The sequence below is a fragment of the Indicator indicator genome, chromosome Z (assembly GCF_027791375.1).
Source record: "Indicator indicator isolate 239-I01 chromosome Z, UM_Iind_1.1, whole genome shotgun sequence".
In the NCBI taxonomy this organism is placed as follows: Eukaryota; Metazoa; Chordata; class Aves; order Piciformes; family Indicatoridae; genus Indicator; species Indicator indicator.
Window position 1 is genome coordinate 66127288 of NC_072053.1, and position 24257 is coordinate 66151544.

A 24257-nucleotide genomic window follows, 5' to 3' on the forward strand; every position below is an offset into this window, starting at 1 on the left:
GAACAGAGTCTCAGAGATTTGTTGTGTGGGAAAGGGAAGTAAAGGGACTGGAGGAAGGTGAGGGGTCATGCAAATTTTGATCTAATTTTCTTTAACAAAATATTGCCGTCCTCAGAGAAGTAACTGAAATCGTTGTGGAAAGAGATTTCTTAAGTATGACTCCAGAACATCCTCTTCATAAATTTTTGAAGAAAGGTAAGCCGGTTGCACAGTGCAAGGCATGGAGGAATTACTTCTTTATTTCAATCTTCTCTTACTCATTTATATAATTCCTCTGGCCTTGATCGTGGTCCTGATTTACATGAGTGCACCTAAAGAGAGCACACCATTGATAGGTTTGTAACCATCTTACCTCCTCTCAACTCTCTTTCACGTTGCATAAGTTCCTTCTGATGGAGAATCTGCTGTAACTCCAGTCTTGCTGATAATCAGAAGATTCACTGTGTAAAAGTAAATTGACATAAAGTACGTGTACATTTTCTTTTTTGGACCTGAAATTCAATGTTCTTTTAACTCTAGATTGAGAACCCAGTTTAAGTGCAATTATATATCTTTCTGGCCGTTGTTAGAAACAGGATAGTGATGGTCTAGCTCATATGGCCACTTCTGTTCTTGTATATGCACATATACCTAGATACATATGGAATAAAGAGCTGATGTTTTCATGTTCCTTGTTGCCTTGCTCTTTTCTACAGACCAAGCTTGATTACTGTCCTGTGCTGATGACAAAGATCAACATTGCTTCAGAGGCCTGTCTTTTCCCCTTTCATCTAGAATGTGAGCCTATTTCTGAAATCCTGTGGTGGGTATCTTGCTCTTACACTAAAGCTCTCTTCATCTCTTGGCTAAGGCTGTATAGTTCTATGATGAGTTTGTGAAGAACCCACCAGTATGAATTCTTAGTCTAGACCCCACAAACTCCTGTGAGCTACTGGAATACAAATAAACAATATGCATTAAGAAGAAAACTGTGTTACTTTTGGGTGTCCCATTTAGAAAAAAATAATACTGTCACAAAGACTTTGAGCAGAGACTTGGGGGGGTCTATATTGAGTTTTAGCTGCCACAGCCCTGTCATATTACCATTAGAGAGTCACTTAATCTCTGTTTTCCAACACCCTCCTCAAGACTGATAAACATTCATTAATATTGTGTTATGAAGTTATAAAGCACTACACTAAGACAAGACAAAGCTGTATTTAGACAAAATTGCAGAGAAAACTCTTGATTATCTGTATATGCAGTGAAGAAGCAAGTAACAGTATCTACAATAGTTATTGACCATGAAAAATGATGATAATGATAGGAAATGTCTTTCCAGTGTTTCAATAATATTTCCTTTGCAATCAGGAAAAATTACCCTTGAGCTAAAAACATTTTTATTTGTGGATGAATATTTCCTCCAAGAATCTCCTGAAATCTGAGATGTGCAATGTCTTTAACATTCCTTTTCCCATAGAGAATTATTTTGGTAAGCAAGAAATAAAATTAAACCCAGGCATAACAGTATTTTAAAAGGGGAAGGCAGTAGCCTTGAATTATCCATGCTGATTTGACAAAGCCAGTGATGCTGCAAATATAATACACAGCACTGCTGTCACATCACCAAGTGACATCTTTTTATTCAAAGTGAAAATGAAATGTCAAAGTGAAGGAGTTCTGCAAGTCTTCTTGTGCTGTTTGCAAGACATGTAAAACTTGCTTTTGTGCAGTAGGGTAGGTGTTTATCAGAACTTTGCTTTAAATTAGAAGGTAGCAGTGTCTCGTTAAAATCGTCTAACATCATTCATACCTAGGATTCCATTGTCAGTTGCTTTTAGCCTTGCCAAGCATGACTTATTTGACTTGAAATTTTCCAGTGCTTCATATATTTCCTTCTCAGTTTATTTTCAGAGGGAGGTTTTTTTTCCATTTAAACTTTTGGGTTTTTTAAAGGTGCAGAATCTCTGAGAATGTTGGCAGAAGGAATATATCCATAACAAACATTTTACAACTGGTTTCATGGTATTGAGGTTCTTCCTTGTTTTAGAGAGGTTCTTCTCATTTGCTGGGAATATTTTTTCATAGTAGAGTCCTATTGCTACCCATACAAAAACTTCTTCCAAAAGTCAGGCTAAAATCCTTTACAGTTTCTATGTGTTCAACAGAAATTTCTTATGACCAACCCTCTCTGAAGCTTTTGGCCATTCATAGATGTCATTAACGAGAGTGTGTGTAAGTCACTGTCAAGGAGACACAGTCCAAGGTCCAACTGAGGTTTGGACTAGATGATCTCCAGAGGTCCCTTCCAACCCCTAACATCCTGTTATCCTGTGAAATAGGATTAGGAATATATGGGAAGGATATTTTTTTAATCCATATTTTTCTCAATAGCTTTTCAAAAGCTGTACTGTATCGAGTCATAGTCAGAACTCAGAAAGAAAGAGCAGTTAAGAGCATTCTTAAGGTTCATGAGATTGAAAATGTTTGCCTGACACCACTGAGTACTTTGTTTTCCTTACTTGTTCTCTTGAAATTCTGAACCTGTTAATTTGACTGTAATTTACAGGAGGAGGGCAGAAAGTGTAAGAAGTTTTAGCTGGTCTTCCACAGCTTGTATCAGATCCTACAATTCCTACATGTATGACATGACCATTCTGTTTGCATTGCTCTTGAGATATGTCATGGGTTTGCTGTTGCTTTTATCTGAGAAGTGCCTGAGGTTCAAATGTGTTGAAGATTACATAAGAAGAGAATAATATCAAACACAATTTACAGGTAAGAAACTGAGTCACTGAGGGGTGAAAGTGACTATCTCAGCTTATTTAGCAATCTGTCATAAAACCCATGACATGAACTGTGTCCCAGTCCTGTATCCTAGTTATACAAACAGTCTTGTGCTTGGTTAGAGCTGACATTCAACTGAAGTCATTGGGAGAGTTTTTTGGTCATGAAGGTACAAAAAAGATTCAGATATGGTGTGTGTGAGATGAATCATTCTTTAAGCACAGCTAGGAAGTCAGCATGGTTAGGTCATTCTGCACTCAAAGGAGAGTAGGAAAAAATCAAGCAGCAGGCACTTTTCGGGACAAGAGGCTTCATAAGTCACCCCTGCCTAACGTTTTAACTGTTAGCTGGACAACTGTAAGGTGTAGTTTACAACTGCCAACTGTTCCTAAGCATGATGATTTTCTCTGAGAAGAGACCACTGATTATTAAATCCAAGATTTGAAGTTCATGCTTGATATTTCCATGTTCTCAAAATGTGGTGGTCCCAGTTTACTTTCTATAAAACAAATCTTCTCTTAGCTAAGCTCATTTTCTTCTTTGTGAAGTTCAGCTTGCTGTAGTTCTGTTTATGTAAGATACAGATGAACCTTATCAGAACCATTGGAGTACAACTGTCATGACAGGTCAATATGGACCTATTTACACAATGGAATACACAAGACTATATCTTGACCCATCCAACATGATTCCAGTTCTGTAACATAGTGATTGCTGTTAGGAAAATATTTATCATATGATGATATTTGTCACATCTTCTTTTTTTTTTTTTTTTTTCTGAAGGTTTTAGAAAAATATTGAGTATTAAACTTAAAATTGTTGTACCAAACAACAAGATTTACTGAAAGGTGAAGTCTTTAATAGCACAGTACAATACAAATTTGGAAATTGTGTTCTTTCCTCAAAGACAGCAAAAGAACTGTTTACAACATACACAGGGTATGTATAATTCTTTCTTTCTTTCTCTCTTTCTTTCTTTCTCTCTTTCTTTCTTTCCTTCTTTCTTTCTTTCTTTCTTTCTTTCTTTCTTTCTTTCTTTCTTTCTTTCTTTCTTTCTTTCTTTCTTTCTTTCTTTCTTTCTTTCTTTCTTTCTTTCTTTCTTTCTTTCTTTCTTTCTTTCTTTCTTTCTTTCTTTCTTTCTTTCTTACTTTCTCTCTTTCTTTCTTCCTTTCTTTCTTTCTTCCTTCCTTCCTTCCTTCCTTCCTTCCTCCCGTCCTTCCTTCCTCCCTTCCCTCCTTCCTTCCTTCCTTCCTTCCTTCCTTCCTTCCTTCCTTCCTTCCTTCCTTCCTTCCTTCCTTCCTTCCTTCCTTCCTTCCTTCCTTCCTTCCTTCCTTCCTTCCTTCCTTCCTTCCTTCTAAATGACCACAGAATCACAGAAACTTTCAGGTTGGAAAAGACCCTTGGGATCACCAAGTCCAACCAATAACCCTGCTCTGCAAAGTTCAGTCCTATACCATATCCTCAAGCACCACATCCAAATGACCTTTAAACATATCCAGAGCTGGCGACTCAATCACCTCCCTGGGCAGCACGTTCTAATGCCTGGCCACTCTTTCCATGAAAATTTTTTTCTCAATGTTCAGTCTAAACCTATCCAGTCTCATCTTGAGGCCATTCCCTCTTGTTCTATCACTAACTACCTGTGAGAAGAGACCAGCACCGACTTCTCCACAATGTCCTTTCAGATAGTTTGTAGACAGCAATGAGGTCTCACCTCAGACTACTCATACTAAACAGCCCCAGCTCCCTCAGTTTCTCTTCATATGCTTGTTTCTACAAGTCTTTCACCAGCTTTGTTGCCCTCCTTTGCTCTCACTCTAGCACCTCAGCATCTCTCTTGTATTGAGGTGCCCAAAACTGAACACAATACTCAAGGTGTGGCCTCACCAGAGTAGAGTACAAGGGGACAATCACTTCTGTACTCCTGCTGATCCTGTTCTACAACTTACTGAAAAATTATGAAATCTGTTTCTCTCCCACTGGATAGAAATTCTAATTAAATAATTTATGGACTTCCTAGTGGCCATAAGATATTAAGACAAGAGCTCGACTATGATTCTATGATTCTAGTATTTGGCCACAATTTGTTATTTTTGTATGAATTTGAAATAGATACCAATAAGGCTGTCATTTATGTATCCTCTCATGGCATGTCTTGACATACACATCAAAATGTCACACCTGCTTTGGCTTCATGTTAAAGTGTGGGTGCCACAACCATGGAAATTTAAGAATCAAAACCATGTTCTGTTCTGAGAAACCCCTCATTTTCCTCCATGAACAAAAATATGGAAATACACTCTACTCTTCATAATTCATTCTTTAAGCCAATTTTATGAGCATTTCTAGCACACACTTTTAAAGGGTCTTTGTGTAAGTTACTGTTTTAGTCAGTCTTAGTGAGGTAAACTTCAGATTGCTTTGGTAATGTTCAAAAGCCACTAAAAATACAGTAACTGATTACTTGTGTACTTCTTTTAAACTGTATGTGTGTGCTTGCTTTTTACCTGTATCACCTCACATAGACTGTTGGTTTTGGATGATGAAATATAATATGGTCTTGATGCATGTGTTCTGAAAAACACATCTGAGTTTGCATGGGCATGGTTAAAGTCATTTTGGCCTAAAAGTGCAAAATTGTATCTAGAAGCTTTGCAAAATGACAAGATGTTGACCAAGAGATACCCAATGAGGTGTTACAGGTGTTGCACAATGTTTCTCATTCTTCTTCAGTATCTTTTTCCAAAAATCAAGATAAAGCAAAGATAAATATTGTATTGATGTAGGAATGTCTGTGTATGCGTATGCAGAGCTTTATCCTGTCAACAGCTTGAATAATTTTGGTGAATACTCTGTTAGTGTCTAGACTGAACTTGATGAAACCGCTTGTGAAATGAGCTGCTGACATATAGCCAAGGATATAGAGTGTATAAAGTGTGTGATGGAAGAATTTTGAACAGTGATGACTCAGGCTGATCCAGCCGTCTGAATGGAGAGCTCTCTCTGTGAGCGCGTCTCTTAGGAGAAGACTGAACGAGATACCATGTGGCTGGTCACTGAGATGTGATTTCATCCACTCCCCTGGTCAAAATACAGAGCAGAAGTGATTCAGCAACTGTGATTAACGACCTGGGCATAGATGAACACCCTTGTCTTCATGAGCCTGGTCTTAACACCTGGCAGTCAGATTCCAACCTGCAACTTTGGCTGTTGTCACTGTGCCTTCAAAATTTGGAGCTTGGTTTAACCTGTTCTTGACAGTTTTGGAGGAAGATGTAGCTGCACAAAGAAAACAACCCCTCAGGGCACTCAGATGCCCACTACGGAGACTGCAGAACTTGCAATTCACTCAGCTCAGCATCACCAGAGGAAAGCCTGTGCTTCTTCTCTAGTTTCAATTATCTATTACATAGCTGACTTTAGAGAGAGTTTCCAAGTCTTGATTATCTTGTAAAGTTGTTTTCTCTTGGTGGAGATGGATGAGGAAAAAAAAAAACAAAAAACACTGGCTCACCAGAATCAGTAACATTCACTGAACGTTTGAAATATATGTAGTCTCTGCTGGGACTTAGGAATTGTTGTCACTAAATCCAGCCACCACTGAAAAGGCCAGCACTTACAAAAGTTCATGTATCATGACATCAGTATCAGGCAGTGTCTCTTGTTTCCAGAAAGGCAGAAACTTCGGGGTACTTTGTCTATTTCTGGCAACTGCTGAGCACCTGGAGCTCTCAGGTTGTGTGTGCAGTGTACTAGGATGTAGCTTTCAATGGATTCCCTTACAAAAGCTGGATTAGGAAGGAGAATTTATCTTAGTGTTCACTGCCTCAGATGAGATGACGGGGGAAGGTAATGCTCCTCCCCTGCTATCTCCCCACAGACTTTGAACAGGTAACTATCTGGAAAAGTCTTTGAATCTCTTAGAGGGAATTCATGGGTCTCCTTTGTCAAGCTGGAAGAAGTATGTCTGCTCTTGCCAGTGCTGAGTGGCGTGACAGCATGCTGCTAAATCTACTTTTAGCTGCTTCAGAGGTACGTGGAGCAAGGAAGAAAGCAGAGTACCAGTGGGTGAGCTTTTAATGGGGTGGGAGACAGACTGCTGCTCTTTTTTTCCCATCATTCTGGAGACCGTCATGAAAAATGTTGCTATTTCCTTCTCTCTCCTGAGGTTTTGCACTGTTATTGTACCTTGTCTCAAAACTGTCATTCTCCAGGTGTACCACACTGAGTGATCCCTCAGGTGTGTATATGTCTTTGCGAGTAGGCATGATACACCACACTTTCATCTCCAGTTTGGTGAGGAAAGAACAAATGCAGCATGCCAGCAGTTAAAAGTAAGTCTGTTAAGTTTTTCCACCCCTAGTAATATCAGAGCAGAGTTAGAAATACAATGATAGGAAGAAAGTAAAAGTTTTTTGGTTACAGTGTGGAAACTCTTCTGTGCAAAACAAAGCCATAACCCAGCCCCATGTCAATATTTGGTGTCCCATCACTCCTTTAACATACAGTATTGGAACACATTTGACTAGAGCCTTTAAAATCCTGTGGGAGTAAAAGATTGTCTCTTTTATGGAGACTAGTCTAGTGTTTACCTGTCATCTGTTCCTAAGTGAGTGTTGCAAGAAAATACGTGCAGCATCTCTTGTGCTACATAGCCATTTCTTTGCTGTAAGCATCACATGACAGTTCAGCAATATATGATGTCATTGCTCTGCACTTCTATTTTGTCCTCAGTTGGACCTCATTTGCTTCCTTTGATGACATCTTTGCTTTCTATGAGAACTGCCAATGAAACCAAATACAAGGTTTCTGCTAGAAAAAAATATAAATTTTTTCCCCCACACTGCACAGCTCATAGAGGATGTAGACTTTTAAACATATTAGTTTGTTCCTTTTTCTAGGCCTTCTGTGTGCATTGAGCATTCAGTGGATAGAGTTCTGTGGAGGTTCTTATGCAATAGAATTCCTAACTTTCCAGATTGTTGCTGGTCGTGGCTACCATCCAAACAAAATAAGACGTTCATACCTGATAGCTGCACAAAGTAGCTCATATTGAACATAATTCAGCTGATTCCAGTGAGCTTTCTGTCACACTAGGAGTGCTCAGAGTGGTAGTATCTTCACTTCTGCTTTGTAAGTTTTCATTCTCACTTAGAAGCAGCAATCCTTGCAAACATGGGAATAAGAAAACAAAATGCTAAACAAAACAAAACAAAAAAAAACAAAAAAACTTGCATTTGTGATTGCAGAGACTAACTTCTGATAGAGCTCTGTCCAGACAATAAAGTCCCAAGAACACAGGAGAGCCTTTTAAATCCCCAAGTCACATTCCATCAAGCATTCTATACTGATACTCCTGCTTTTCCACAACACTCTGTGGAAGCAATGTCGCAGGATATGTATGTGAGAGCAGAATGTGACCTATGCTTTATAATCTCTTGCAAATTAGTTGCTTTCAATAGTCACATGGGAATTGAGTACCATTTCCTCCAAAAATCCATTTTTAAAGATCACACTATAATTTTTAGTCTATTTTTAGCATTAGCAAAAGTAGACCTCAAATACTTCTGAAAATATGAATACCTACAGTAAAGTCTTCTCAAGAATTTAGATTGCTCTCTTTCATGAGATGGAGACACACAAGTCTAATAATCATGGTTATGGAAATATTTTTTTAATAATAAGAAAGAAAATCAATGAATACAAACATCCATATCCTTTTACTAATCCTACATTTAATCTGACTAAGCGCTGCTGATTTTTCATGTGAGAGAATATGTGTCCTTGACAGGGAGTTTGAGAAAGTGACACTTTAACTGGCAATTACCCTGTTGCTACAGAGATCAAAGGCACACCAAAGCTGCTAACCTGGAATATGAAGAAAGTTTGAAAAGAAGCAATAGATACTTCAGGAAAACAGCTACTTTGCAGTATTGCTGCAAGAACTTAATTTGATCACTTGTTTATGACATAACTCCATGTATCTGACTCAGTGATAATTTCCTAGGTACCCTTAGAGCATTTTTCAGATTTACTCCTAAGAACCAGTTTTGATAATAGTGGCCCAGTAGTGAATGTCATTTGTTGTAAGATCTCTCATTCTCTTATACAGCGTGCCTTAGCCATTTTTCTTTGACAATGCAAACGGATCTTTAAAAAAAAAAAAAAAAAGAGTGCTGGTGCAATATCCTCCCTCCTTCAGCTCACTGATAAAAAGCTGGACCAAGTCCCCGCAATTTGACCAGTAATAGGCCACATATCCTACGGATAAAAATGGTACAATTCCATGGATTTATAAGGAACCAATAATCTTGCCTTTAATTAAGCACTCTGAAAGTGTCTCCCTATTGTAGAAGAAATGTTTGCTCTTGACTGGAAAGGCAAAACTGTCGAAAGAGGAAGTGAGTCTGTTCTCCTTATTTTAATGTTTCTCCTTTCTTGAAGTCATTAGCTGGTTAGATTTTCACTTCATTATTCATCAGGCCTTGGTGAGCTGCCTACATGTAAAGCAGTGAGTCAGGGTGTTCAGAATTGTGGCTTTACCTCGGCAACTCAGACCCATGAAAATGTTTTCACTGACCTAACTAAGGAGAGTCTTGAACCTTTCAGTTCTTTGAAATGTGCTTTGTTCCAGCAGTCAAATGCTGGGCAGCCTTTTCTGCACATGAACTATCCTCCATGTGGCCACTGCTCTTTGCCTGGGACTCACCCTGCCACCACAGAATTCGGAGCTACCCACAGAGAGAACTCAGGATTTCCCTGAAAAACTAATGCTAGAAGAGAAAACAAATCTAGTGGGAAGTTCTTCTTCTGTGAATGACTTTAATTTTTCTTGTGTTTTTTTTTTTTCAAGAGAAACTGACATTACTTTACAATTAATCAATGATGATTTGGCAATATGAACAAATGAGCTTTGACTTGTGCCACTGAATCTATCAAACTACAGTATTGTGAACTGTATTTTGTGCATCTCATTAAAAATGCAGTATTTTTTTAAACCACAAATAATCTAAAAATTCAGTAAATTTGTGGAAATTAACGAGAATCATGCAGATAGATCTCAGAGTACCATTTCAGCCATAAATTATGCACCTGATGAATCCTGTCCCATGGTCACAGCAGACAACAAAAGACCACAGAAATACAGTAACCTCCTTGTTTTTATTTCCATTTCATATGCTACTTCCAGTGATGGTGAACTGTACTGAAACATCAGCTATAAACCTCTCAGCTCTGAATAAGAGGCAACATCCTTAGTGATGTAGTTGAAAAAGTGCTTTCAGATGAGTTGTATACAGCATGTATTTAATCATGTAATTTCTCTTTCAAGTGTTCTGTCGTTTTTCCCACTGGGACAACTGCTTAGGTTTTCCAAAGCTACTCTTCTCTCCTATGAGCTCTTTCTTTTCCAACAGGGGCCTATAATGAATCTTGTAGCCATAATGAGGTGATTAATCAGTTTAACCTGATGGCTTTTAAGAGAAGTCAGTAAACTGGTAGTCTTACAAAAATTCCAACAGACTCCCAATAATCTCTTGATATAACCTCAGCAATATGGAGTCTAATCCTACAGTTCTTGCAAGTCATTGGCAGTTCTGTTTGAAAAATGATGCTTGCAAGCTATATCTCTATTCAAATAAATTATAACCAAAACTGATTTTATATCTGAACAAGACCCAAACTTGTGTATAAATTCTTTTTCATATGAAGAAGGAAAAAAAAAAAAGACCTCATTATTTTACTGCTGAAAAGGATCAGGGGACACTGGATTACATTCCATGACTAGTTTTTTTTTCCTTTTCTTGCTAAATTCCTTCATCAAAATTCTTTTGCCAGCATTTTCTTTCAATTTGAGCTGGCTTTATTGGATTTGTTACTGCCTTACTTTGAAGGTCACCTGAAGTTTTCCATATAGCATGATAAATGTTCATCTCTCTGTCTGACCAGTTGTCCTATTTATGTTTGTCCATCACATGGTAAGGGACTTCCAAATGGCACTTGATGATAGCTGCCTACTCACATGATGATTCTGTGCACTGTCATAAGATGTCCAAACCTTCTTTTACCTGTCACTTATTTTATCCTTATATGGCTGGAGACCTGCATTTTGGTCATGTTGTGCTGCAAACCAAGATGCATATTAAAAAGATTATGTCCTCCCTCTGCAGACTATGAGACCTACAAGGCCAAGCAGAAGGCTGGCACAACATCTATCAGTTCGGATTGAGACTACATGAGCCATTTGAGCAGTCATCTCCTTTCTTCCCTATGGAAAGGAACAGCAAGAAACACTGAACACAACCCACCACACAGAGCTCTAGACAAAAGTATTAAAAATAAAAGAAAGCTAAAATGACCTTACAGCAGAGATTTTATCCAAAATCCTTCACTGTTTTTCACTCTGGAAAAATGGAGCCTTCCAAACATTTTCTTGTCAACTTCTGTGAAAATAACGTACCACGCTTTTCTCTCCAACGAGGTCACAAAAGCCATGAAAATACACAAGGAGACACACCCATAATGAACTTCTACAGAAAACCACTGACACAGAAAGCAGTACTGGCAAAAATACATCTCACACTTGTAGATATATAAGCTATAAACTAAGGCCAGTTCCTTCCTTAATGCTTTTTGGATCCACCCACATATTTCTCATTTTTGCATAAAACCTGTTGAACTGCTGCTATGCCCAGTTGCTTCTTCATTTGAGTCATCCCCTTTCAATACACAAAACAGATGGTGGCAGTCCTTACTGAAAAGGACTATTGTTGTATCGGTTTTTGTTAGTAAATGTGGTTTTAATGTCTTGAGAAAATATATAGAATTCTTATTTTATTTTTATTGAAAAAGCTTGTACCTCTGAATTTTCTGCTAAAAACCTAAACGTTACTCAGAATTTCAGTTTAGAAAGCCTCAGGATTTTCCTGCACAATAAAATTGTAGTGAGGTTTTGAACATCTCTTTTGGTGTTTTCCAGTGGTTTTCAATGGTAAGATGGACAGAGAAAGAAAAAATTCTTTTTTCCCCCCTTTTTTTTTAAAGACATCATTCTAAATATTTCTGAAGTGAAAACAGCTTTAAATGCTTTTGTAGAAAATGTTTTTCATTTTCATCCAGCCCCAGCATATATTGATGCATGAAATAGTGTATGCAGATATGTAAATTATGAAACTATGGTGAGCTAAACTCACATTGTGTGGTAGTAACTCTGATACACTAATGCCAATTTTTTCCGGTATTTTACTTGGATGCCTGCAGAGTTTTAAAAACATCCTCTTACTGCTACTGAATACTGCTAGGAATGGATTATAACTCTTGGGGAGTTTCCATCACTGGAAGGTCTTACAGAAAGGATTTAATGAACCTCTGACAGGAATAGTTTTGGTTTTCCTGACCCAGTTTTAGGGTAGTGGGGTAGGATAGATAATAGCTTAGTATCCCTGACAGCTGTTTTCAAAAAGGATGGTCTTGCTGATCATTTGTAAAAGTCAATAGGCTCCAATAATTTAGAAGTTACAGAACTCCTAAAGCTCAGTGAAGGCTGCAAAAACACTTGTAGAATTCTGGTTAAACGTTTAGAAAGTTAACCCACACTGACACTGAGGCTGCTCTGATATGTATAGTTATCAGCATCCCAGCTGGTCACTTTGAAGAGCTTATTATTTCCTGGATTACCTGAGTGTATAAAGTGTTATCTTCAAGAAGTCATTGTGAACAAAGTGGAAATGTGAAGTCAAGGTACAATAGCTTAATACAGAAACAAGCTAGCAGATGAGTCCTCAACGAGGCCATGACATTTTTTGTTTTCTGCACTGACTGGGCTGCGGTGCATGTGGTGGTACTGCCTTGCTTGTCTTCGTCCTCTTTGCAAAGCTTTGTGCCCTCAGTCTGCACAAACTTCCTGAACAGAAAAATGGAACTGACTGGCATCTGAATAAGAGCTTTGCTGTTTTAATTTCTGTGGGCAGAAGCTCTGCTTTTTCAGGGATGTATGTGTCCAGTGCAGGATTTGTCCCTGTAGTAAAGCAGTAGTATGCTGTCTTGTCTCCTGTTTTCTTCATAATATCCTCGTGTGGTAAAGCAGTAGTACCTTGTTTTGTCTTCTGTTTTCTTCATAATATCCTCGTGTGGTAAAGCAGTAGTACCATGTTTTGTCTCCTGTTTTTTTTCATAATACCTTGTGTGTGTATCCATGGCAGGTTTCATATATATTTCAATTGTACAGCAATTTACTGGGTAAGTAATACTAGTTTCAGAATGTTTAGATAGCACTGAAAAGTGGTTTAGAAAAATATTTGCATTGAAAAATATTCCCTGCTTTGAAATTATGGGAGCAAATTCATTATAATCAAATATTAGCCAAACTACACTGCATTCTCCAAGGAACAAACTGCGTTTTCTGGATTTAAATATTGAAATTGAAGCAATAGGTGAGCTTTCCTCTTACACACTGAAGACTGACATTAGTCATGATCAATCTTACCAAGTACTTTTAGCCTTTCAGTCAGAGATTGTTAGGCTTTTTAACATTCTCTACCATTGATATGCTGATTTTATTTTTTTAAACTTTGATTATAAAAAGTTTACAATAAAAAATAATATTCTAGACAGAATAATTTAAGTATGTATGCAAAAATCTCACCTTTTTTACTAGTTTATACTAATGATCAAACTCAGTGTGGAAACCCATTTACAGTCCCAAAGAAAAGAAACTGGTCAGTAAACACAGACTTCTTCACTGGCTGCTGAGAGAGGCAGAAAGTCGGTCTGAAGTCCACTTACAAGATGAAGGTTTCAGAAGCTGTTGAGATGTGCACATATACGACAGAGAAATGTTACCTCAGAAACACACCATATTGAACGGCAATGTCCCCTACAGAACGGTACAGCTAACAGCACTGAATACGACATCAGGGTTTCTTAGAGAAGTGCAATTTTTGTATACAGCCTTCAGCTAAATATCAAGCAGTTTATTCTGACCTTAAAACTTCTGGTTTTATCTTTTGTTTTTAACTACGTCAGGAAATGACTAGTTAGGCTGGAAAGCACCGAAAAGGTATTTTGCATTGGGAATGAATGGGCTTAGTGTTTTAAAAATGCTCTTAAGTAACACTTCATTCTTACGTGTTCAGGGATGGTGTTTCTTTCTTAGCAGATCTTTTGGAAAGGTATAAACATTTCAAGAGGTACAGGTCAACATTTCTGAAATTATGGGTTTTTTTTTAGTTATTCATGGCCTGAGCATTAATTTAGGAAGATTCAAAGACCAATCATGAATAGCAGTCGTCATGTCTAATGTGTTCAGCTCTACAGTTCTGAGCCAAGAATGAGTGGTATGTGCATACAAGTGCAAATGCAGAAAAAAGTCTGGGAGTATTCACTGAATTTAAAAACTCAGTTTTAGTTCAGTGGTGTTTGTGGAATGGTCCCATTCACTTCCTACAATCAGATCTAAGTATTTGTGGAGGTGGGGGTCAGTCTCTTTTTCCAAGGAAAAAGTGGTAAAACAAGAGGAAATAGCCTTAGTGTTGGGGCACCATAAACACGCTAAGAAAACTATGTAGTTTTAAATATGAAGAAATCAGGGATCAAGTATATTTGATTCCCTTTTTTTTTCTTCTTAGTTTGATTCAGGAATGATGGTTTGACTCAGGACTTGGCAACTGTGGAGCTGCATAGCAAACAGGGTGTGGTTCAAAGTGATTGTATAAAGGTACAAGATTCTCCCATGGCTTAAAGTTCAGATGCTTTTAAGTCTGAAAGGCTTTTCTTTTTTTTTTTTTTTTTTTATTAGTTAAACTATTTCCTCAACATAACCAGGATTTTGTCTTTACCATTTGCAAAAAGGTAATTCTGGACCTGCAGTGGTGGAAGGAAGTGCTGAATCTCAGCTATGATTTCTAGAATTTACAAGTCATAGTAGTGTTTTCCTAAGTTACAAATACCATAAAGATCCTATATATCTATCAAAGACCAGAAAAAAAGATGAAAAGATTTTGGTGGGTGAGGATATATGTGACAAATATTTTCTCTGGGAGAGAAAAAAGTGCTGTATTAAAGGGAAAAGAAAAAAAAAAGAAGATAAAATTTTATAAGGAACTGTGAAGAAATTAATTTTTCAAGGTGTTCATTTACACTTTTAAAGTTTTGACATGTGAAGGGCTTAGCAGCTCCATGAAATGGCATAATCTTTTGGTTATGCTGTTACTGTCCATGTCAGTCTATTTATATATCTGCCTAGGGTTAAGATCAAGGGCATTTTGAAAAAACTTCTTTTAATTCCTGGTTTGCATTTCAAGAGAAAATCAAAGGTAAGAACATTATTTGACTTGAAAATTTTCTCTTCTTGATGTTAAAAATGCTGTTGGATATCACTCTTCTTTATCTTATGGTCAGTGCTACCCGGTGTAATTTTGTTTAGTCAATTGCTACTAAAAATTATTTGGTAAAGAAGAATTTATTCTTTTTAATTACACATGAAATTGCCTTGTTTAATACATTTCTCCCTAGGTCTGCTAATGAATTGTAGAGGACAGAGAAATTTAATTATTTGGTTTTTAAAAAAACAAAAATGTGGAGTAATAAGTTTCAATGAACAAAGCTGCAACTGGTGAGAAAAAGAACACTGCCGACAAAGCAAACTAAAGAATTATGATATAACACATGAGAATTTTATCTACTATAGTATTTCAGGATATTCCTCAAGGAACAACCTTTTATAATCCTGTGGCATATGCTAAAAGTGAGAACTGAGGTTTCTGTGGTAGTGTGTCTATGAGAAAAAGCTCTTTGTGCATGTGTAGAAAACATGCATGTTACATGTATGTGCACATTCCTGTTGTGCTCCTTGATTAATGGCCAACGTTTGTCTGCTGATACTTGACCACCTGACTACATTTTTTAGAAGTCCATTAAAGCAGACTGTACAGTGTCATTCTTTGTTAGAGTAGCTGTTTGCACAGGTTAGACGTGAAATGCAACCTGGAATCAGTGCATTAAAAAATCCTTCCATTGCAGAAATCCAGGGGAGATCCCTAACCATGATTGCAAAAGCTCTAAGTGAAAACATTGGGCACTTCACAGCTGTCATCTCAGTTTCTTCTGAGTTACGGAAGTAGCTTAACTTCATATGGTCCACACATGGAAGACATTCCAGACTCTGCAGAGGTTTAGTTGCAATGTGGAGAAACGGTGGCAAATGTAACAGCAGTTCTAGTGGAGGACCCGAGCTGTAGTTTTGTATTACTTCCTGACAACAGACTCATGAAGTAATCCAAACTGGGCAAGGTTACAGGAGACTAGACTAGAAAGCCAAGTGCTGTATCATGCTTAAGACAACTGGTCTGCAACACTCAGAAGCACGTGCAGGTTAACTTATGCTGCACATATCCCCCAGCCAGAGCCCCAGTGCATGCATCTGCCTGTTGGAGAATGACTTGGCATTTGTGCAATACCCAATAATCAGCCAGTTTATTTGGCCAGTCTTTTAACCAAATGTTGGGGTCAATTCAGTCCCTGTCTTGTGCCCTTACTGATGCTGCATGGGCACATAAAGAAGTAGAGGATTTGTTTTGTGGATTACATTTTAAATAATTAATGTACTGAAAACCTAGAAAAAGTTACAGCTATCTTCTTTTTCTTTTTTTTTCCCATAAAACAGATGCCAATCAATTTATAAGCTGATTATTTTACTTTATTATGTCTCTTAAGACTAAGAAATGATGACGAGGAAACATTTCTACCTTTTTTATCGAACTTTTCCCCCCTTTAATTAACAATTGAAGTAGAAATTAAATATCTTTGATGTACTTTATAAAAATGAAGGATCTGTACTATTACACTTTAGGAGAAGTGGCCAGCAACATGCTTCACATTTTCTCCACATTGCTATGTACTATACCAATATGTGTTGTATAGACCATTGATTATGGCAACATAAGATTTGATAATAAGAGTAAGAATGACTTTCAGATGCTTATGCTCCAACAGCATTTTGCTGCATGGGTATCTTTTAATTCTAGAAAACTTAGTTCAACGTTTCTTCTTCTGCCAACAGGGAAGGGCTGGTAACCAATGTGAGGCTCAGAGATAGCCTTGGCTGCAGTGACCATGAAGCAGTTGAATTTAAGATCCTCAGGGCAGCCAGGAGGACATATTCTAAGCTTACGACCCTGGACTTTAGGCATGCAGATTTTAATCACTTCAGGGATCTGCTGGCCAAAGTGTAGTGGGACAAAGCCTTAGAGGGAAGAGGGGCCCAGGACAGCTGGTCAGTATTCAAGGACCACCTCCTCTGTGTCCAGGAGCAATGTATACCAACAAAGAGAAAAGCAGGGAAGAGTGCTAGGAGGCCTGCCTGGATGAGCAAGGAGCTGCTGGACACACTATCACTGAAAAGGAAGCTCTATAAGGAGTGGAGGAAAGGACAGCTGGAATGGGGGTATATAAGGAAGCTGCCCGAGCAGCAAGAGACCTGTTTAGGAAAGCCAAAGCACAGTTTGAATTGAATCTAGCCAAGGAGGTCAAAGGGAACACTAAGAATTTCTACAGATATATTAATGGTAAAAAGAAGACTAGGGAAGGTGTGGGCCCCCTCAGAAAGGAAACAGGTGAAATGGACACAAGTGATGTGGAAAAGGCTGAGGTTCTCAATGACTTCTTCACCTCAGTCTTCACTTGCGAGGGCCTCCAGTCACACTCCTGGAATAGTCATGGAAGCTAATGGCAAGAACCAGAAGGAAGAACTGCCCATCATAAGTGAAGATCAGGTTCGTGATCACCTGGAGAACCTGAAAGTGTTCAAGTCCATTGGACCCGACAGGAAACACCCACAGGTACTGAGAGAACTGGCAGATATTATATTCCAAAAGTCCTGGCAGTCTGGGGAAGTCCCCACTGACTGGAAAAGGGGAAACATTACTCCCATTTTCAAAAAGGGTGAGGAGGAAGAACCAGGGAACTACAGGCCAGTCAGTCTCACCTCTGTGCCTGGTAAGATCATGGAGCAGATTCTCCTGGAGGCACTACTGAGACAGAAGAATAGTGAAGAGGTGATTGGGTACAGTCAGCATGGCTTCACCAAGGGCAAATCCTGCCTGACAAACCTGGTGGCCTTCTATGAACAGGTGACAACATTAATAGATGAGGGGAGAGCAACTGATGTCATTTACCTGGACCTGAGCAAAGCCTTCGACACTGTCCCACACCACATCCTGGTCTCCAAACTGGTGACACATGGGTTTGATGGGTGGACCACAAATTCATAAAGAACTGGCCTGATGGTCACACCCAAAGAGTGGCTGTCAATGGCTCCATGTCTCACTGGAGGCCAGTGACAAGTGGAGTCCCTCAGGGATCAGTTCTGGGACCAGTCTTGTTCAACATCTTTGTTGGTGCCATGGACAGAGGCATTTAGTGCACCCTCAGCAAGTTTGCTGATGACACCAAGCTGTGTGGTGCAGCAGACACGCTGGAGGGAAGGGATGGCATCCAGAGGGACATTGACAGGCTGGAGAGGTGGGCACAAGCCAACCTCATGACGTTCAACAAGACGAAGTGCAGGGTCCTGCATCTGGGTTGAGGCAATCCCAAGCACAAATCCAGGCTGGGCAGTGACTGGCTGGAAAGCAGCCCTGAGGAGAGGGACTTGGGGGTGCTGGTGGATGAGAAGCTCAACATGAGCCAGCAGTGTGCACTTGCAGCCCAGAAAGCCAACCAGATCCTGGGCTGCATCAAGAGAAGTGTGGCCAGCAGGTCAAGGGAGGTGATTCTCCTCCTCTACTCTGCTCTGGTGAGACCCTACCTGGAGGACTGTGTCCAGTTCTGGAGCCTCTATTACAAGAGGGATATGGACATGCTGGAACATGTCCAGAGAAGGGCCACGAGGATGATCAGAGGGCTGGAGCACCTCTCCTATGAGCACAGACTGAAAGAGTTGGGGCTGTTCAGTCTGGAGAAGAGAAGGCTCCGAGGTGACCTCATTGTGGCCTTCCAGTATCTGAAGGGGGCCTACAAGAAAGCTGGGGAGGGACTATTTAGGCTATCAGGTAGTGATAGGACTAGGGGGAATGGAATAAAGCTGGAAGTGGGGAGATTCAGGCTGGACATGAGGAAGAAGTTCTTCCCCATGAGAGTGGTGAGAGCCTGGAATGGGTTGTCCAGGGAGGTGGTTGAGGCCCCATCCTTGGAGGTGTTTAAGGCCAGGCTGGATGAGGCTGTGGCCAGCCTGATGCAGTGTGAGGTGTCCCTGCCCATGGCAGGGGGGTTGGAACTAGATGATCCTTGTGGTCCCTTCTAATCCTGACTGATTCTATGATTCTATGATTCTAGGCACACCTGCTGGAGTTCACTGATTGGCCCTGTAACCTATGGTGAAGGTCAGTGTAAGTCTTGTGCCTACCTACTCATGATGATCTTCTTTTCAGATCTTATTATTTTCCTAATTTTGGATAGCCTGGGTGCAGTTTTAGGTTTATTTTGCAAGACTGTATTTTCAGAAACAATATGGCTTTAGAAGCTTTTAGTGGTGACACAGGCATTTGTGACACATTTTTCTCTGTCTATTACTTCCCATTTTCAACAATGCTTTTGAAAAATTATCTGGAATCGGGACATTGGGAACATCTGCCCATTTCTCCCCACAATTCTAAGCCATAATAGTTCGGGGTAGGTGGAATCTGATGCTAGTAGGTAAGGGAATGACTTTTGATGTCAGCGTTCAGCTGCACCAAAGATCTGGGAAAGTGATGGCATGCAAGTGAAGAAGGGAAATTTGCAGGAAGATGTTCCTTATTTTAGAGATGTATCTTATTTTCCTCATCTCTGTTTCCTTTTATTGCTTAATTAAGTCCAAATGTTCCATATTTTCCCTCCTTCTGTGCTCTTCAGGCCTTGAAATACAACACCATGAACTTGGCAGTGTGTTCTCTGTGATCTTTGCACTTTCTGACTGCTGCAGGCTGCTGTTGACTATCTTCAAGTCACAAACAATTGCAACTGTCATATACACTTACTTTTGATTTTGTTACTCCTTTCACGTGTCTGCTGATCTTCTGGCCACATTTCCTGCTCGTCTAACTAGTAGGAAACTTGCTCACACCAAAGAGTAACGAGAGAGAGGAAATTGGCCTTGAGGTAGCAGTCAGCTTCCACATTTTGACTCTGCTTGCCAGGCAGCAGTTAAAGCTTATGTGCAGGTGAGGAAAATATGTTGCACTCACCCGTGCAATTTACATGGCATAGGACAGAAAGTAGACCTTCACCTGTTTATCTTTTGATAGTGAGAGTTGTACTGGACAGAGCAACATAGAAAAAAAGAAATAGCATCAAAGGCCTTGGCTGTTAGTGGCTGACAAAGGATTTTGAAACAAACCATGTTACACAGTTGGCTTATTAACATGGCAGCTGCAGGGAAAAGATGGAAACAGAAGACACATGGAGCTCTGAGTTTCCCTCCCAAAGATTTGTTCAGAAGTTACAAGCAGGACTATTTCTTGGGCATTTTTTGTTGATGTTAGTATAACCTCTGAGCAGATTCTGTGCCAATGATTTGGAATTTCCTGTGGAAAAATCATTGTGTCAACAGAAAATCTCTGACCAGCTCTGGAGCTTAGCCAGTACAGCACAAATGTATGTGGGACCTCTCAGAGTGCACCACGGAGCTACGAATCTCACTACGCTATTTCAGTGTCTTAAGATCTCTTAGCAACCAAAAGAAAATGATCAGTCTCTTTACCCATATTATTTTAAGTTATAAATCTGACAGAGAAAGAATTCCTCTTTTGCAATTAGTTACTTTTATATCCATTTGGACAGACCATCTGTAATGTTCTTTTGAACCACTCTGATACTTGCACAAAGAAACGGATTAGAAACCTGATAGCATGTGCTGTGCAGAACATTAAGCTGAGTTAGTCCTGATTGCCATTCCACAATGAGACCTTGTGCATACAGTTTTCTGAGTGGCTCCAAGGACATGCTTACATACTTTGGTTCTCGTTCGTATAGGTATTACCTACCAAGCCTGCACTGGGGCTAAGAATAACAATTCACCTCAGTTCTTTTAATGTGGTAAGGAAGTCTGTAATTCTGTGTGATTATGTGATAATTACAGCCACAGCTATTTTCTATTTGAAAACCACTTCCCCATGGCATTTTACTGATATGACTATGCTGATGTTCTTGCAAACAGCAAAGAAACAAAAGAAAGTTCTGTTTATATCACTCCATTTTTGATGTGCATCTTGCTGCCTTGTTCATATATCTTGGTGCATGGTAGCACTCTCTCACTCTTAAAGAGAGCCTTGACAGAAAAACATTTTCTTCTTCCATAGTGTACAGTTTGGACTGCTTCCTAGGAATACATAGAGGCTTACATAGTGAATTCCCTACTTGTACCTGTAATCTAAAACAGTGTCAATGTCACTTTTCTGTCTTTATCTCTCCTTGTGCCAGCCTGTAGGTTCTGGACGTTTAGGTATTTGGGTTGGAGCCTGTGAGCCTCGTGGTACTTTGCCAACTTCATATTCTGCTAGTTCAGAAGAAAATTTAAAACCCAGCTGGGCCCTTGGATAAACACATACACACACATTTTTGCTTGGTACAGTGGCCTGTTGGTGTGATTTATCCAAGTTATGCTGCACTGCTCCTGAGCTCCCCACAGTTCAAACAAGATTTGTATAGAGGATCCTTCTGCAGAAATATGCCATTTGGTTGAACCACAATTTCATGGTGTTATTTGGCATCTACTCAAGTTGCTGAGGTCAGAGAGCAACCTGCTGTAAACTCAGCTAAAAGTATTAGCTCTACCTCCTAGCTGGTGTGTGAAGAATGTTTTTGTAGAAAACCTTTTCTCATCTTGGCTCACTGGAAATAAGTCTTTCCAGCTGCAACTACTGTTGGCAGGTTCCATCCAGGCACATTCTCCCATTTTTTGGTTTTGACTCACTGCTACTCAGCATCTGCAAGTCACAAATACATACAGATGTCCCAAATCCACTTCATTTTTTCTGTTGCGTGGGTTATCTGACATGTAATAAAAATGTACGTTGTCATTTTGATTTTTTTAACAACCACCCCTCCGTATGCAAATAAATACCCTGTTTTAAATGTCCACCACGATGATGAAGTTTTGGTTTTGAGGTTTTTTTTGTGTGTTAATCTCATGTGTTCTAGTTCATTGGTGAGTATCAACACTCTCAATCTAGTCACAACATAGAGGTTAAAAGATAACCAGGCTTTTATTTGAATTTGACGATGAAGGAGTGTGTTTTCTGGAGTCTTACTTTTGGAAATGACTGAGCTGTTCTGCATTCAATAACAAATTAAGATAAAATAAATTAAGGCAGATAATCATTAGGGAAATTTACAGAATAAGTGGGTTTGGTTTGGAAAAGTTACAAAGAGCAAGACTTAACACAAGTTTCATGCTATGGGTTTCTACTGATCCTGACTATTGCCTGTCTACACGCATGCTGCTGAATGAATATATGGAATAGTATTTAACAATATTATGTAAAAATACACTACTTACATTAAAATATATCATAATTTCATTTGCTTCATCAACATTTTTCAGTTCTAAAAATCGATTTGTAGTTGTCTAGTCTTCTCAGAGACCATCTTTCTGGAAATAACCTGGTAATCTGGTACAAATAGCATGTTCTTTTCCCAACTCTGTGCACAAGGATATTTGCATTTTGCAAAGCAGTAATGGGGACTCAAGGCTGATTTTCCTTCTTCAAAACTCTTATTGCTCTCTCCTGCTGCTGTGACTGCTTTGGACTGACTCCAAACCACTGACTCTTCTTTCAAATGTACTGTTAATATGCTATTATGTTAAACAGGCTGATAGAGTAAAATGGAAATGAACATGTGCAAAAGTCATTTAGGTCAAATGAAGTAACATGCTTTCAAAATATTAGCCAAAATTTTAGCATAAAACTTTGATGAGGCTGAGAAATCCTCTACTGAGTGGGAGCGTGGAATTAGCTGTTGTAGAGGCTGTGTTCAGAACCTTATGATACTGTTTAATTCTATGGTTCCCCAAGGGCTACTTATAACTGAATTAAAGGGCGTCTTGTGCATGTTCTGGACACTGATTATGGGACCACAGGCTGAAGCTGAAGACAGCTCAACAGCCACTAAGTATGCAAGTAGAGACACCCCTTAATTCAATTATATGTACCCTCTGGGATCTGGGTAATTAAAATAAGAAGACATTTTGCAGTTTAGCCAAGGCCAGAGTTAGAGCTGCTAGGGTGTTGGTTTGGGGTTTTTTTTGTTTGTTTGTTTGCTTGTTTTGTGTGTGTGTGCCTGTGAAAAAGGTACTTTCTCAGTCTAGGAAGATTCAGCAACTTAGTTTGCCTTGAGATATTTGTGGGATTGTGGGTGCACTGCTGAAATGCTCCAAAATGCCGGTGGCCACTATACTACTATACTGAGAGCATTCAGGAGACCAGGTCTTCATTCTATCTGGTTTAAGACAATATTTTCTGAAATTACAGTGGTTCTGCACAGGCCTGTCATTTAAAGCATGCTGTAGATTGTCAGTAAGTCTCTGCGAGCCTGAAGATCTTGGCATGCATCAGTTGAAATGGCATTCTACTAGTCTGAATGTCCCCAACAGTTTTCCAGACAATAAACACCATGGTGTGTAGGGGATATAGGGAAGAAAGCTTCTGTCCATATTTCTCTGCAACAAATTAAATGTTTTGTGAGTATAAATCTGTACACTACCACTGACTTTGGCAGAAGTCTGCCAGCTTACAGTATCTGAAGATTTGGCTCAGGTGGTAAATGAGGTTTTTGAAACAGGTATGTACATTTCAGTGCAGTTCTTAGGCACAGTAATCAATTCTTTTCTCCAGGTTGAAACAACAGACATTCTTTTAGACGATTATCACTACTCCAAGGACCAGAGTCACTGTCATGTGTCTTCAATGGCTACATCTGTTAGACTACTGTGTAAAATAATGTTTACACTCTCTTTCTGTTATCAGCAAAGGGCATATGCTGGTACACATATTCAGTGTTCAGATGAAGCTAACTGCAAGTAATCCACTTTGCATGTCATAATGTTTCTGCAGATTTCACTATTTCAAGCCAGTAAGACTACATTTTTGTTTGTTTATTTGTTTGTTTGAACACTACTATGGATGCCTTGTTTCCAAATAAATGAAGAATAGAAGCTTCCAGGGTGAGCTGAAAATTATTTTCACTTTGTATTCCCCGGGCTGCTCTAATAGAAGTGGAAATCCTCATCTCACTGTTACTTGTAATGGTTTTTAAGTCTCTTAAGGGTTTGGTCCTACTGATCTCAGCTGTAGGATTGGTACTAGCAGAGCCCTCCTAGTGCTGCCTCCATTTCCCATTAATTCTCCTTGCTCAGACAGTGGGCAGTGCCCAGAGCACAGAAAGCTGGTCAAATACATGGATGGGACAACTATGGCTGTTTACAAAAGGGTGGCACTGCAAAGTGTGTTTCAGGCATA